General features: G+C 37.2%; 1 protein-coding gene across 1 annotated transcript in view; it reads right to left on the bottom strand.

Annotated features, from left to right (window-relative positions):
* LOC135835815 (mucin-2-like) overlaps window positions 1-16901 on the bottom strand; it is a 151018-nt gene extending 134117 nt beyond the window's left edge. Inside the window, exon 1 of the mRNA XM_065350247.1 lies at window positions 15946-16901. The gene's annotated coding sequence lies outside the window, so the exon portion shown is untranslated. The remainder of the gene's footprint in view (window positions 1-15945) is intronic.
* Window positions 16902-17192: the final 291 nt, after the last annotated feature.

Genomic DNA, 17192 nt, shown 5'->3' with positions numbered 1-17192 from the left:
ATGAAGTCCAATTTTATGGTAACCTCAACCACAACCCTATACAGTGCCTCCGCCCCCACCTAAACCATAAATGTTTTCACCAACTCTGATCAATCTTCTACAAATAATTACTCGGGTTGTTATTACTTTTAAAAGTATGTTTCGCGAAGGTTGAAAACTCGTAAAACAATGACCATCGCATGGTTCAAACTTTAACATTCAAGTTTAGAGGTTTCCATTCGTGCCAAAATGACACCCAGCATTATGAAAATAGGTTTAGCATTTCAAATGATAAAAATTGTCGAGCTGGCTGTAGCCTGAAAGGCGATGGATGAGAGTAGGGCTAAATTGCACTTCATATTCGTGTTCGGGGTGTTCGACTCATGTAGAACCGACACCAACATTATGAAAATAACTGAACTTTCAATATAGTGAAAATTGAGTTGGTGGCAGACGCACTGGGGAGGGGTGTGGATGAGGGTAGCAAAAAATTGGAATTCATACTCGTGTTCGGAGGGTTCGATTCATATGGAAACGATACCAACATTATGAAAATTGCTCAATATTTAATATAGTAGGAATTGAGGTGGGGGCTAAGGCACTGGAGGGGTGTGGATGAGGGTAGCGTAAAATTGGACGTCATATTCGTGTTCGGGGGGTTTGATCCATATGGAAACAATACCAACATTACGAAAATAGCTCAACTTTTAATACTCGTATAGTAAAAATTGAGAAGGGGGCAGAAGCGCTGGAGGGGTGTGGATGAGGGTAGCGTAAAATTGGACGTCATATTTGTGTTCGGGGGGTTCGATTCATTTGGAAACGACACCAATATTACGAAAATAGCTGAACTTTTGATATAGTAAAAATTGAGAATGGGGCAGAGGCGCTGGAGGGGTGTGGATGAGGGTAGCATAAGATTGGGCGTCATATTCGTGTTCGGGGGGTTCGATTCATATGGAAACGACACCTTGTTTACCAAAAACAATGATTTACACCAGAATCCATTTTTAACCCCCTCTGTTGGTTTTTTCAATTTTTGACCACGGCCCACCAAAAATTTTTTTTTGAAAAAAATATATGTTTTGTAGGAGTCAAAAATACATTTAAAAATGCTATTCGCATTTTTGTGCCGAATCATGATCATTGCTAAAACGGGCAAACAAAACTAAAAAACGCCATTTTGAGGGGAAAATATGGGGGGAGGGGGTTGAAATTTTTTGTGGGGATGCCTCTTATGGATGTTTACAACATACCAAAAAATTAAAAAAATCGGTTCACATGGGGCTGAGAAAAAATTTTTTATTGTAATTTTAGAAAAGGGGGGGTTTCTCAAAAACGGGGGGGTCTGGGGGTCTGAAACTTTCGTGACGGAAGGTTCTCAAGGGTACCAACCTTCCATGCAAATATCAACCCTGAAGCTCTCGGGGGCAAATTCACCATACTTATCCACCTATAGCCTTTCAATTTTCATCAATATTTTCTATTTTTGGTTTATTGATAATTTTTTAGATTTTTCAATTTTCAAAAATTAATCAAAAATCGAGAAATCAACTTCAGCACTTGAAATTTTGGATTTGGGGTCCTGAGGTAGTCCCCTTTCGATCTAGCTTTGATTCGTTCATTTTCGTTTCTGCCGGTTCAGGTAGTTCCCTTGTAAGGCAAAAAACAATTCTTTTTGGATGTTTTTCGCGAAAAAACAAGGTATTCTTGACAATTTTGACCAAAGCAAGATGAGCCCTGTGTTATCAATCATCATTGTGTGACGTAAGAATGATAACAAAAATTCCTGCGCGAAGCAAGGGTAACATTTTTCCACAAAAAATGGAGTAAAATCTGAAGTTTTACAGAATTATCGATGATATATAGTTGATTTTACAAAATTCTCTTAGTTCTGGAGTGAAAATTTTAAAGGTTTCTGATACCTCCATGACTTTTCCAGAAAGACAAAATTCTCTGACTTTACCTAGTTTTCCTGAGAATGGACACGTTGTTACGAGACTTTTACCTCTCCTAATTGAAGGCTCTTTCTCCTGAGTCAGCTTTCATTGCCTCACGATATTGGAAAATTTGTTTCTACTCAATTGCTATCAAGGATGAACGAAACTATCTATGAATTAATTTAGCACACAAGTAAAAAGTTAACAAATAAGATTTATTTCCACTGCTTGATTAGAATTTGGTCAGAAACCTTGCTCTCAAACTCATTGATCCACGATCAGATCTGAAGAGTATTCTGGAGCTGCCACTGTAATACGCAGCACGTCAACTCGCCAAAGTGGGCACTGGATACACCATTGTAATAATATGCACACTTGGCGCGAATAATTTTCGCCTCAGCAATAGCTGCGAGTTTAACATACATAATATTTAGTGTATTGTACGTGTACCTATAATACAACGTATAGTGCTATACATATTGATAGAGAGAGAAGAATATAGGTGGAGAAGAATCGTGATCGTGTACATGCCACTAATGGCCTGGCGAACCGGTTTCTTATGTGTTCGGTTTAGTATACTTATATATTCTCTTTTTTTTATGTGTCTTTCTTTTTCTATACATGTACATATTCTGGTCGTAATAATGAAATTGTAACGTGCTGGTGGTGTTCAGCAATATAAGAGTATTCGCCGGTATATACTTATGTACGTGGATCGTTATACATATGAGAGTTTCCTCCTACGTATGTGGCAGACAGAGAAAGACTCGTAGAATGATACAAAATTGCGATATTTCTCTAAAAACCAAGCTCGAGATAGCTACCGTATCCGAATAGGTCTTTTTTCTCTCTTTCTTCTTTCATACATCTCCCCTTTCAGTCGGACGCGCTCTCGTGCTGGCTTATTCGGTTCTCTCACTCAAAACGTATAATGCATAGCTGTAAGCTACGCTAGACGTTTCCCATTTCCCACTTTGAAATATCATTAATGTTTTGCACTGCGTGTCGTTTTGATGTTATAACGATTTGGTCGTCGACTCGACTCGACTAGTTTTCGTTTTTCCCGAAGAAATGTCCTTTTTCTTCTTTTGTGGGCCGAGACGAATCGAGAAAGTTGACTGCACGCGAGAAACCAAAAGGATATATTGCGGGCAAAAAGTTTTCTTTCATTTTTTCTTTCGCTTCTGGGATACATATTATGGTATAGAAGGCTTTTCAAAGTGGAAAAAAAACTCACGGCTCGGTGCTTGGCTTAGCACATGTCTTCGAGAAGGATAGATATTTTATGCAGAATGTGTGCGGCCAGCACGTCGAGTCGTCTTAAATCGGCGTTTGATGTATGAGGGTGAACGCGAGAGGCTTGATTCGTTTTGTATGGAAATTAAATACACGAGATCGGGGAACTGTTGCTATGCTGCTGGCTGCATGAGAGATGATACGGACCAACAGCAACAATTTTTTTCTTCTTTTTTTATTCGGATAATGATGTTTGTATACTTAAAGGTTGTTTTCTGGTTATTTATTTTCTTCTTCTTTCATACGAGTTTTCCCAATTTTTTTTTTATAAGAGATTGGATGGGCGAATTTTAACAATTGAGAAAAAAGATATGTTTTTCTCGCATTTGAATATTATTCCAGTTATGGCATCGAAGAGGAAGGGGAGAAGTCAAAATTCAAAATAGATTGAAATTCTCAATAAAACCGGGGGGGGGGGGATAAAAAATCAGAACGATTCTAACAACATGTTTGGCTTCGAATAATCACCTGAATTGATTTTTTTTTACCATCATCAGATTGACTGTCAACTCAGCTTTTTCATTATTTGTACCTATTCTAGCAAATGGACACAAACAAACGAAACCTCGACTCAATAATACCAAACTCAACACCAATTCGATGATGGACTTTTCTCAGCACAAAAGCTTTCCGCATACGTAATATAGTACATAATAACAGTAAGTGAGCTCAAGCAAAGTGAACGATACGACAACTGAAGACTACATTAATACACATGGTATCGATTTGGCAACGCTGCGACTGCAAAATAAAATCCATCATTCACAGGCACACGTTAACTCGGGAACCGTATTCCTTTCACGTAAACACAATTTGAAAAGATTATTAGTTAGACGAGATAGGATAGGATGGGCATAGTGCGAGACTGTGGACCATAGCGCGATAGTCACTATACGTAATGTAGAAAAACTATAGGTATGTAAAAATACGACTACTATATAAATTATGTTCCTCTGCAGTGTTAGCTATAGAGATATGCGTATACTCATGTAGAAGAGGAGTTGCCAGGGTATATACGAGTACGAGTACTGCGAGAGTACTTTGAGAAAACCGATTTCAGAACCTTATAATTAGCAAACGTGTAATATAATAGTTCACCATTGGGCTGATGGTGTATTATTAAAAAGCCAAGTGCCTCATACACTTCGCCATATACCTGCCTATAAAAACGAGCCAGTTGTGGACGAGTATACGAATGCTATATATTACAATAATTTGGCAGTTACAATGCAACTACCTAAATAAGAATGGTATTCTGGTAGCTCTTCCACTGTTTTGCTTGAAAAAAATATATCAGGATTTTAACCCCAAAAATTCAAAGATAATTTTGTAAAATTACGTTCTGACAGGACCGAATTGGCAGTTCTTCTTCTTGATATGTATGTATTTCAATTTTCATCCCACCACCTTTAAAAAAAAAACTCAAAAATTGTCAAGTTATTTTTTTGGAATGCATAAGTGCCAGCTCGAAGCTTGCGCATTTTTTTTGGAATGTCAGTGCGTCAAAACAGGTGCAAAGTATGATACATTTTTTTCAACATTTAAATTAATTTTGAAATTTTAACCTCGTTGAATTCTCCGTCCAGATTTTTCAAATATACTTACGATTTTACACTTCATCTTTCGTTTCGATGAAAAAAGGGAAGGAATTTTGAGTAAAAATTGTGGCAGGAGTCGAGACATGGGTGCACTTAGCCACACAAGAAACAAAAAGACTTTGGACTATCCATTCAGCGCAAACATCAAAATTGAAACTTCACGGCTTGAGAAGAATTTAGATGCTTTAGAGGCTTCAGGTTGGCTTGAAAATGGTGGAAATCGATTGGAGGGTTGACTTTAGTGTAGAAACAGGTTTTCAGATTTTCTTCTCTATATTTGTGATCTATCACGAGAAAACCAACCTAGTGTCCAAAACGTAAATTTTACAGGAAGGGTATTTGAAATTTTGAGTCTAACTATGTATCAGGCGATCTAAAATTTGTAGGTCCGTGAAACTTGCACCACTTTTGGCCCCCATGAGTGCCAACATAACCCGCTAATTTTTTTTCAGAATCATCAGATTCAAGGTTGCCAAGTCCAATAATCGAAATTTCCCAAAATAAATTTTTTCGATTTTTTTGAATTTTTTGCCAAAAATGTTGCAAAAACTACCCGAATATGAATTATTAATGAAGAATAAGTTATTATTATTAAATTTCTCACGTTTCGTAACAAATTTGTTCAAGGTGAAAAGAGTTGATTTTTCCAACTCAAGCCTTACTCACATTTCAAAATATGGCACAAATCCTCCAAATGTGGGCCGATTGTTGCAAAAATTTGCATTTCGACTCCCCAGAACATACCTTTCAAGAAAACCAAAAATTTTTTTTTTTTTTCAATTTTTACTGTAGTTGCTCTATTTTTTTGACCTCAGATTTAGGGTCAAGAGAATCGTTCGCGAACGTTTAAACCCCCACAGTCGGATTCAGCACCCTAAGTACTACTAATATCCACCATAAAAAAGATATCGATTTTTTGGACATTAAGTTGGTTTCTCGTGACAGATCACAGATCACATTTACTCTTTATATAAAAAATTAATACATCAATAGGCTGAATATACCAGCAATTTTCAAAAATTCGCCAGAAATAAAAAATCAACTTCAGCAGCTGAAACTCTCACAAATCACGAATATAATGGTCGATCCTTCCTTCCTCAAAAATTTGAGCTCAAGATGCAGGAATTTTTCGCTTTTGAATCATCACTGAACCATCAAATTGCACTTTTTTTTAAGTATCAAATTCAGATTGATTTACTGTATACAACAAATTAATGTAACAATGAACTTTGCTGCAAGAATATTTCGAACTTACAGCATCCAGGACCATTGAACACCGCAGCAGGTCACACCTCAAAAAATGACCTGACAACAATCGAATTCGTTGCTGATGATAATAAATCGTCGTTAACGTCGAAACTATCGCGATGAGAAAGAGTCGTATAGCAGTCTTGACATTATGTGACACATGGTGAGGATATTTTTTTGCATGTATCGAAATTAACGATGAGTCGAGTGTAGTACTGAAGAATTGGCATGTTTTCTCGATTGCGTTGTTATGAAATTTGATGACACAGTATATATATGAGACTTCCCAACACGTTACATTGTGCGGATCAATTTTCTATCCATTCTTCACGATGTGAAAAAAATATCTACGCAGAAGAAGCGCGAATACCAGGCATCAATTTGTGCACTGCGATTGTATTGTTACATTTTGCTATGTACTCGTAGATAAGGAAAACAAACAATATGCGTCTTTATCGAGGTCTCGTTGGATGATAACAAACATGACTATAAAATGTGGCTGGAAAAGGTACCTTACCTATGTAGTTTGCTTCTTCCATACCATATCAGAGTTGAGAATTTTTTGTGCATGGAGAAGTTGGGCCTTTGAGCAAATAAAATTGTAATTATAATTGGGATCGATGTGTTTAGATAAGCTGGGGGGGGATGTGAGCCCCTTCAAGTTGGGCTTCTGATTGAGGCATTTGTGATATCAGTTAGAACTGACAATGGCTTTCAAGGAGGTGAGGAAGGAGGGTGCTCATTCCTTCAAATCATAAATATGTATGAAACTTTAAGTTCATGGTGTAGTGATTGGATATTTTGAACAATGAGAAAGGGAATTCAATGAGGCAGGGATTTAGAATTTTATATTTATGAGTTTGGTAAGTCTCTTGAAAGATTAACTTCAGTCTTCAGGATTACGTCATCATTTACGTTCATTTCCCGAGTATGCTGAGTGAAGTATGTCTCTGTACTACATATGTATTATTATCGATCAGTTCTTCGTCTTTTCATCTAATATTGGACGAAAATCATCCGATAATGAGGGATTTATTCGATGGAAATTGCGTACCTTAAACCTACTTATCTCCATCATTGCGGTTCTTTATGTATTCGAACGCTGCACTGCTTCAAGAAATACGTATGTAGGTACTCGTATGTGTTTACAAATATACATATTATACTTGTCGTACGATTCGATTACAAAAAGCCCCTCGCCGGACGGATTTTCATTCTGCAATTGAAAAAACAAAACTGGTGCGCAGAAGAATAGGTTCTTAAATAAGGTATTACGGTTTTTATCTTATAGGGACAGCAGCCAGCAGGATACAAAAAGGCAAGTAATATTTCCCAAACTGATGCTTATTGAAAAACGCTATAACGCAGTGATGAAAAAAAAAGAGAGAAACGATATGATTCCGGTGTTTTTTTTCACGCTCGTAACCAGGTACTCGCCCTTGGACCTTTTTTTATGCTAGAGCCCTTCTTAAACAATGCATGTTTTCGATTATACGTAGTATTATGTAAACCCTCTCTTCTAATATTACGAAATTTTTCTTTTTTATCAGAGTGGTCGGAGCAAGAACCTCGTACAGTATTGGTAAATAATTTTTTGTTTACAAAAAAAAAAATATCGAACCGATAACTCTGACACTTTTAAAACATAGCGTTTCGAATGGATGACTTTTTTCTTTCTTTTTTTTAAATTGTGGAGTTGAAGGGCTAATGAACGTGATGTATCGTAATTACGGAAGATCTGGTCACCTTTTTAGTCGAATTTATTTGGGAGAAGAATGTCGAATATGGTTGATGCGAGGACAATGAACATAAAATGAAAAGGGTCATCTCGGTTCAGAGTTTGCAGGGCTCATTGTCACTACAACAATACCAGAAAGTTGAGATTTTTTTCGAATTTTTATCGTGTTGAAAATGTATTTTGTACTACATATTTAGTTCTGTATCTAAAATATTTGGGCAAGAGTGAGGGGGGACTTTAAAATACATATTAGAAAACACAACTAGGAATGTATCAGCCTCTTTTCTCCGTGCCTATATCCTTTCGAATCATCTGGAAGAAATGGTAAGTAGGGAAACAACAGTGGGTGGACGCGAACGAGATGATTAACTACTTATTCTACACGGATATTTGAGAATGGGTATTGTGAGTCAACACATTTTGTATACGTGCTACGATACATCAAAGATCTGGCACATTGTGTATATTCAAAGCATCGACCTTATTGTATTAATAGTATATTATGCAACTAGGGAGATAAAGTGCGTGATTACAAACGAGTGATAAATACAACACGAGGCGTAGCCGAGTGTTGTATCTCACTCGTTTATGATCGCGTACTCTATCTTCCTAATTGAATAATATATTTTTTATATAACATACATATGATACTTATCAGTACAACGTTGTTGTGAGGTGCAAAAATGACTGCCGCCTGCCGCAGATTGTGGGAATACCTACTAATACATACGTTTTGTTTTGAATTCAACTAAATTTTAATGAACATGTGAAGATAATTTTCAAAAGAGGTTTCATTTACCTAAACATTTATTGTGAATGTACATACGATTTATTTATATCAAAACTCAACAATTCTAAAGTGAAATGTATTTTGTGACCGTATCGTTCACCATTGTTAATCGAATATTCATTTTAAGTAATTCCCGCACGTCAAAATTCACTAATTAAATCACAATTATTTACTACAATGGCCTGAAGTTCGATTCACCGATTCGGTTGCATCAAATATTCATTTTAAGTAATTCACGCACGTCAAAATTCACTAAATAAATCACAATTATTTACTACAATGGTCAGAAGTTCGATTCACCGATTCAGTTTGCAACCTCAAACCTGTAACATGTGGCTGTACCTAGTTGTTAAGCTGAACGGCCGACGCGAAGTACGTACGGTCCGATAACGTGTTTACATTATACATGCTACGAAAGTAACGCGTTACCTACTCGCAGATAAATTATGTAGCCGAAATTATATAAGGAATACAAACGGAAGGGCGAGGAGGGAGGGGGAGGAGGATGGATCTCCATTTTTGCTGAATTTTTTTTGAGGTGTTGGGGCAACGTGTTCTTTCGTAGCAGTATAATGTAAACATAGCAGTGTTGCCAAATCGCAAAATTTTAGATTATCTCCCTAGGGAGTATCCAAAATTTAGATTACCTCCCGGATAGAGATTCATTCCTCTTCTTATTTACTCGCTCAGAATGTTCCAGTTTTTGCATCGAATAACAACGTTGTAATGATACGTATTATATGTATGTTATATGAAAAGAGGGATTTTTTGCGAATGGATACGCCATAATAGGAGGTCCCATTTTGCCAAGATTTTCTTGTTCGCCCGAAGAACACACAGGGAATCAATAATGAGACAGACACATTCGATTCAACATCATTAGATACCGCGAGCCAATTTAAATGCAGTATAATCCGCAGACAAGGAAGAACGAGGTGAGATTAATTAGCGTAGGCTGCCTTTGGTTGCGCCAAGAACAGGTGCTTAGTTAAATAGCTACAGCGCGGTAAGATTCTGTTCGCACCGCCTCCTATTCCTTACCTCGCCTCGTCTTTCTGTCGTCTTCTACAGGTATATGTACCTCATACGTACCCGTCAGTCGTTCATAAATAATCCGTTCATAATTAAAATTCGAATTTGTTATTCTGTTATGTAATTTCTATGCATTATAGGTAGACTATTTATATATAGTGTGTCTGGTTGAAAGATTGCCTACTTAACGCGACGAAAACCCTTTCGTTGATACTCGTGTCTACAGCAGCGTCGCAATGCCGATGCCGCCGGCTCAATAGAGTCCTCATTTTGGCAACGTCGCAAGTCGCTTTCCTTCCTTCCATCCATCCATCGAATTGTAAACAAACGAAATGTTTTTGTAAAATCGCAACCGTGGTTATTTTACTCCATAATAATTTGATATCGACACGTAATTACTAATAAGCGACAGGGTATTCAGGTATTCTCATTACCTACTCATTTTTTATCTGGATTCATGCTCGTGGTGGATTTCGTGTAGGTAACTCGAGACTTCAACCAAGACGAATTTTTTTTACGCCAGATTTTTATGCAGACCTAATCAAACCGGTAGATATCTATACGCGGATGTTATTTATACCTATTTTTATACATACCTATACCTTTGGTGTAGATAATAGAAGGTTATGGTATAATAAATTGTTTCTACTACTAAATGGGAGCGGTTTTGATTAGACATATTCGCGTATAAACGTCCGGTATATACTTATACCCAGTTTACAATCGTTTCTACATAAATTCAAAAGGGTTGTAAGCGATTGTACGTACGAATCGAAGGAGAAAAAAATGGCGAATATTCTCATACTATATAGTACGTATTTAACTCATACATACGAAGTATATGCGTATTCGAAACGAGGGAAAAATTAAATTCATTCTTGGTTCTCTCTCGTGTGTATAGTAGAGAAGGGTGAATTTTCGAGATTCAATATAAATTCTTTCGACTTGTCAGCGTCAGCAGTATGTGGTGCTATATGATAGGGAGGAGGGTTAATAACAGTATAGATCTGTATACAAAAGGAGCCGTACAAAAACTAATGAAATTATTTTAATTTGTCGTAATTATCGTAATGTTGAGCTGCAGTGATATGGCAACGAAACGGATGATGCGAGTTTAACTTTGTATTAGATTGAGAATATTGCACTCTGTATGTGATGAGTAGATGGTTTGATTGTTTTACGAGGGTAAGTTGACGAAATTAGGTATAGGAAGTCGTTTAAAAGGATTTGATTGGATCAGTTCTGTTTCTCGGTATTAGTTAACTGGCTTTAGCGCGTGTAGTGTTGAGATTTTTTCATAGTTTCGTCTTCTATAGAGACGGATCCTGCCTTGACGTAAGTAAAGCTTGTTGATGAACGTTGAGCGATTTGGAATAATTCCTTTTTTTTTCTCTCCTAACAAGGGAACCTCTTGAGGTGTTCGGAAAGAGCATAGTCTGAAACCCCCAAAACCAAATTTTCAGCTGCCCAAGTTCATTTTTCGATTTTTGGCGATTTATTAAAAATTCAAAATTGACTGTTTTTGGCGATTAAGGTTGTTTTTTTAAAAGTACGTACCTACTTGATCACTTTGATCAATAAAAATGGTCAAAATAAGTCCCAAAAATAATATTAATTACCCAAATCCAAATTTCACCATTTCCAGCCATTCTGGAGCCTCCAGCGCGATTTTCCAATTTCTCTAGAATTTTGAATTTGCTCCAGAAGGCGTGAATATGAAGTTGGGCAGCTAAAAATCGAGTTGTACATATATTACACTCAACCTGTTCTATAGGTTTATCCACATTTGAGCCGATTTTGAGAGTGACACCTCAAAAGTGGATTTTTGACCAGCCTTTTTCAAAATTAAAAAATCCAAAAAATCAAAAGTTTCCCGTTTTTTAATTTTGAAAAAAGATGGTCCATCGCGCTGGAGGCTCCAGAATGGCTGAAAGTTGTAAAATTTTGATTTGGGGAGTTAGTTACGATCAAAATACAGCGATTCGCGCAAATTTCAATAATTTCCTCACAAACGGTTAAATCTTTTGATTTTTTTGATTTTTTAATTTTGAAAAAAGCTGGTCAAAAAGTCACTTTTGAGGTGTCACTTCCAAAATCGGCTCAAATGTAGACTGATAAACTCGTTAAACAGGTCGAGTATGAAGATGATGGTTTATTTTCCAAAATGTTTATACCTAAAGCAGAAATTATTTTTTTTGGGGGGTGTTTGTAAATTGGTTATGAGACTAAAATATAATACACAACTCAATTTTAGCTGCCCAACTGGATATTCACGTCTTCTGGAGCAAATTCAAAATTCTGGGGAAATTGAAAAATCGCGCTGGAGGCTTCAGAATGGCTGGAAATGGTGAAATTTGGATTTGGGTAAATAATATTAGTTTTGGGACTTATTTTAACCATTTTTACTGATCCAGTACGTACTTTTGAAAAAAAGCATAAATCGCCAAAAACAGTCAATTTTGAATTTTCAATAATTCGCCAAAAATCGAAAAATGAACGTGGGTAGCTGAAAATTTGGTTTTGGGGGTTTCAGACTATGCTCTTTCCAAAAATCGCGGTCCCGTTCAAATCGGAGTGTGACACCTCAAGATGTAAGGTTCATACCATCGTTAAACTTTTCAAATTGGTGATTGTTCTGTTTTAAATGGTTATTGTTATGAGGTGTTTGTTGATTTTATTTTTATTGTGAGTTTACATTCAACTGCCGAGCCGTCAACAACATACTGCGATTCTTTATTAAGGCTAGTAAAGATGAAATTCACGAAAATGCCAAAAAAAAAAAAAAAAGCCGAGATGATGACTGAGCTCAAGGATGTCCTATCTTGAGGTTTTTCATAAAACAAAGAAAACGGTTAAAGTCGCTAGTTCCATCAAAGAGGACAAGCCAGTCATTATCAAAAATAAAAGGTGCACCGGGGTAAGTCCGAATGGGTTTTTCACAATTTCAACTTTGACCAACTGATATATACTCTCTCAATACAAAATGAACCAACATTGGCTCAAATTATTTCTGTGTGTTTCCATAAGGGTTCCTAACCTATGGTGAAAATTTGAGCGCGATTGTCATAGCAACGTTTGCTCAGTGGAATCTAATATAAATTGTTCGTTGTGTGTAAACAAAATTGTACAGAATTTAATTCTCTATCAGATGACTATCATCAGATTTTTACTAGGACGCACGGTTCGTTCGCTATATGAAAATAATATGTATATCTGAATTTTCAATATAGTGAAAATTGTGTTGGGGCAGAGGCACTGGAGGGGTGTGGATGAGGGTAGCATAAAATTGGACTTCATATTCGTGTTCGGGGTGTTCGAGTCATACGGAAACGACACCAACATTATGAAAATATCTGAACTTTCAATGCAGTGAAAATTAAGTTGGGTGCAGAGGCACGGGAGGGGTGTGGATGAGGATAGCATTAAATTGGACTTCATATTCGTGTTCGGGGTGTTCAAGTCATATGAAAATGACACCAACATTATGAAAATAGCTCAACTCTTAATACTTGAGGAGCTCATTGCAAAAGTAGCCCTTGTCACATGAACCTATGCAATCTCTAAACCTCTCCCTTGAGCGTACCCAGTATCATGAATGTAAACTCTATAAAGCAATTCCTCTCAGGGCTACTCAGGGTAGGCCAACTTGACGGTCATTTCATCATTACAACATGATCTCCGCATTTGGCAATAGGTGCAATCGAATGAAAAGGGTCTAAAAGTTCATGTGACAAGGGCTACTTTTGCAATGAGCTCCTCACTTATATGTAGTAAAAATTGAGGTGGAGGGGCAGAGTCACTGGAGGGGTGTGGATGAGGATAATATTAAATTGGACGTCATATTCGTGTTTGGGGGGTTCGATTCATATGGAAACGACACCTCGTTTACCAAAAATAATAATTTACACCAGAATCCATTTTCCCCCCTCTGTAAGTTTTTTCAATTTTTGACCACGCCCCACCTCAAATTTTTTTTTGAAAAAAAATGCTTTTAGGGGTCAAAAACACACTTAAAAATGCTATTCCCATTTTGGTGCCGAATCATGGTCATCGCTAAAACGGGTAAACAAAGCTAAAAAAAACTCCATTTTGATGGGGAAATATTGGGGGGGGGGTGAAAATTTTTGTGGGGGTACCTCTTATGGATGTTTACAATTGTATTAAAAAAATTTTAAAATCAGTTCACATGGGGCTGAGAAATTTTTTTTTATTGTAATTTAAGAAAAAGGGGGGGGTTCTCAAAAACGGGGGGGTCTGGTGGTCTGAAACTTTCCTAACGGAAGGTGCTCAAGGGTACCCACCTTCCATGCAAATATCAACCCTGAAGCTCTGGGGGGGGGGCAAATTCACCATTCTTATCCACCTATAGCCTTTTTATCCTGCTCATAGCCCAAGTCCAAAAAATGGTCTTCATTTTGTAGAAAGAAAAAAACTTCAAACACATCAGATGAGTTGAAAATGAGATTTTTGATTTCAGCATATTAAAACTTCAAAAGAAATTGAATCATAATGGAAATTTAATCGAAATAGGCATCTAAACTGGCATTAAAAATTTGAAACATTGGACATAACTGGGGTCCAAACAGCAGTCATTAGTCCAATTTTTCAGAAAGGTCTTTGGTCTAGGTCTGTACCATTTTTCTGAAGAGGGTCATTCGTTCGGTTAATATTGACGTATAAATTTGTTTCAGATGAGTCAGGTCAGGTCCGGTTAACTCAGTCTTGTGGGCACTTTTGGGTCCGGTTTTTTGGTCCGGTTCAACAGGGTTCAAAAAGCCTGCTAAATTTGACACGAGTGATCCATATCAAAATTCAAAAAATTCTTGCATCAAAGTTCATTGTTTCGCTCATTTGTTGTGTAAAGAAGGCAGGTGAATCGCACAGCAGATGTGATGGTCGATAGGTTGAAAAGTAAATTTTTTCACAAGTTGAAAATCTTGAATTTTGAAAAATTTCCAAAATCTTCAACTTTAGCATGAAATTACTCAAAACTTCTTTTGCTCCATGAAGTCAACCCCCCTCCCGATTAAAATGCCACATTTTCCAGCCAATCTGAAGCCACCAGCAAAAGTTGACTTTTCTTCAGCATTCATCTTTTAGACCTCGTAAAAATATGAGTACCCTCGAGCCATGCCCTGATGATGGAGGGGGGGGGGGCAATTTTAAGACCCATCTGCTCGAAGCTTCACTATTCTTTCATCAAGGCAGCTGTTTTGAATGAACCCACTAATTTGACAATTTTTTTAGTTTAGTTTCAATACTTGCACCAGAATTATTGATGTTTGAAGCAAAAGAAAATTATTCAAAATTTTTTATATTTTAAAAATGATTTTCAACTGTTGCTCAACGACAATACTACCTATCGTCACCAACGAATCGATTGTTTACAATTTCGCAATCGTAACGACTGATGGATTAAGTAAAGTATGATTCAATGTTAGTCTGCTGAAATTGGCGGAGGTTTTCGTTAAACATTTTGAAATGAAAAAGAAACCTCATTCATATAGATAAACAGTACAAGTAAACAAAAAAATACCCTACTGTGCGATTTGAGGAATGAATTAAGACTGTAGACTGTGGTTTCTCTTTCCGAAGCAAAACGTCTCCAGAGTAAACAATTAAGTAAGAACGTAGGTCAGGAAGAATGCAAGTGTTTATGAAACGTCGAAGAGCACTTCGTTGTAAAATTTACTTATTAGTTACTTCGAACTGTAAACATTCGACCCGTTTAATCAGATTAAAGAACTTAATAATATCTTGAAGCAGGATGGGCCGCATTAGTTGGTATTCATCCGTCTTTTCTATTCGAGTTATCAGTAGTTCTAAAATACATAAATATTTAACCAGCCATGTAACCTTAGCTAACCGTAAACTTAAACATTACAAGTTGAATAAACTTCCAATACAATAAAATACAACATACAGGGTGCGCAGAAATATCGAGTACTTCCAAAAAAAGTTTTCTGCTAACCGTTTCGGTTGGTCACAATGAATGATAATAATGATGGAACATGATTGGTTGTTGGACTAAGGTGATAATATTCCACCTATCATGTGCATCCATTATTTACAGTAAAAAAATTTCTTTGAAGTACTCGATGTTTCTGCGAACTCTGTATACAAGACCTGATTTCCTCGTTTAGTCCTAGTTTAGTAGGTTCGCTCTTGTGATAAGAAAGAAACTAAGCAACATCACGATTGACGATACCGCGAACTACCACACAAATTGATTCGCCAAAATTAGTTAGTTCTACGGTGCTAATCGTAATTCGTAACTCAAACAGTATCTACTATCTGATAAAGATATGAATTGATGAGACATACCTCGACGATGAAGTTGTTATCACAGCAACATTGTTGAATCGAACACAACACCGCATCATTTTTTAGTCGAATAAAACTAAACGAAAATACAACAATCACACAAAAATTACTATCGTAGACGAAGAAAATACCACTTCGTAACACACGAAACACACACCGATCACTCACCGGTAGCAACAGCGGGGGCTATCGCGACAAAATAGCGAAATGACCATTATCACATTTGAAAACACAAACACACACACACATATGCGTACGATCGCCGGTAATAATAATAAATACCAAATATATAACAAAAACAACGAAATGGAAACTATAAAGCCGTAAAAGGTTTAAACGAGGCGCGACGATTCAAGGGGAACAATTGCACGTTGTGGCCGCGGAGGAGGGAAGGCGAAGACAGCATCCGTGCGACGTTGCCAACTTAACAACACCTTGGCGGGGGAACGGGGTACAAAATTTTGCGAAAAAAATCAACACCCGAATACTTATTATTGGACGAATCACCACACTGGAACTTATTTCGTAACACGCGAAAAATGTACGCGGTGAAAAATTTACTTCACGTACTTACGTTTTCGTTGGAAAACGATAACAAACGGACACCGGTAGGTAATACAGAAAAAAAAACAAAAACATAAGACACGATATTAATTCACAAAATACACACGCGCAAAATGAATCGGTTAATTATTAATCGCGCAAAATGCAATCGAGAAAAAAAACTAGTAAATTCATTAAAGTGAGATTCTATTCTCGCCGAACTTGGAAAAAGGACGCGAAATAACACACGCGGTCAATACAACGGGCTCGAGTCGCACTAAACACAAATACGGCAAGTCGGCAAACGAAACAGTCACCCACCGAGTGTTTCAAGCCGCTAACGGCCTTACCATTGTATCCCCCTTTACCGCGGAACCCAACTCTATAGACGACTGGATGCCCGTATTCAACGTTCGAGGTACGTTGTTTCTCTATAATACCAACCTTCTCATCCCCCTTCCATAACGGAAGCTCGTTTTATAAACGAACCCCAACGTTGAAACCGTCATATTATCATGTCCCTCCTGCGGCACGACGCTCGCTTCGACCAATAGTAAATCTATGACGTCATCCGTACAGTGACAACAACAACGCGGCTATACCGGTGGGGGTAATACGTTAATCCGGACGCGCTTTCTCCGCCGATTTCGCGTTTCTCCTCTCGAACGCATACGGCGGAAATGTAATTAGGAATTAGGCCCTGA

This window comes from Planococcus citri, chromosome 2, assembly GCF_950023065.1.
Source record: "Planococcus citri chromosome 2, ihPlaCitr1.1, whole genome shotgun sequence".
In the NCBI taxonomy this organism is placed as follows: domain Eukaryota; kingdom Metazoa; phylum Arthropoda; class Insecta; order Hemiptera; family Pseudococcidae; genus Planococcus; species Planococcus citri.
Note: the sequence above shows the minus strand (reverse complement) of the source record. Positions and strands in the feature narration are given on the sequence as shown.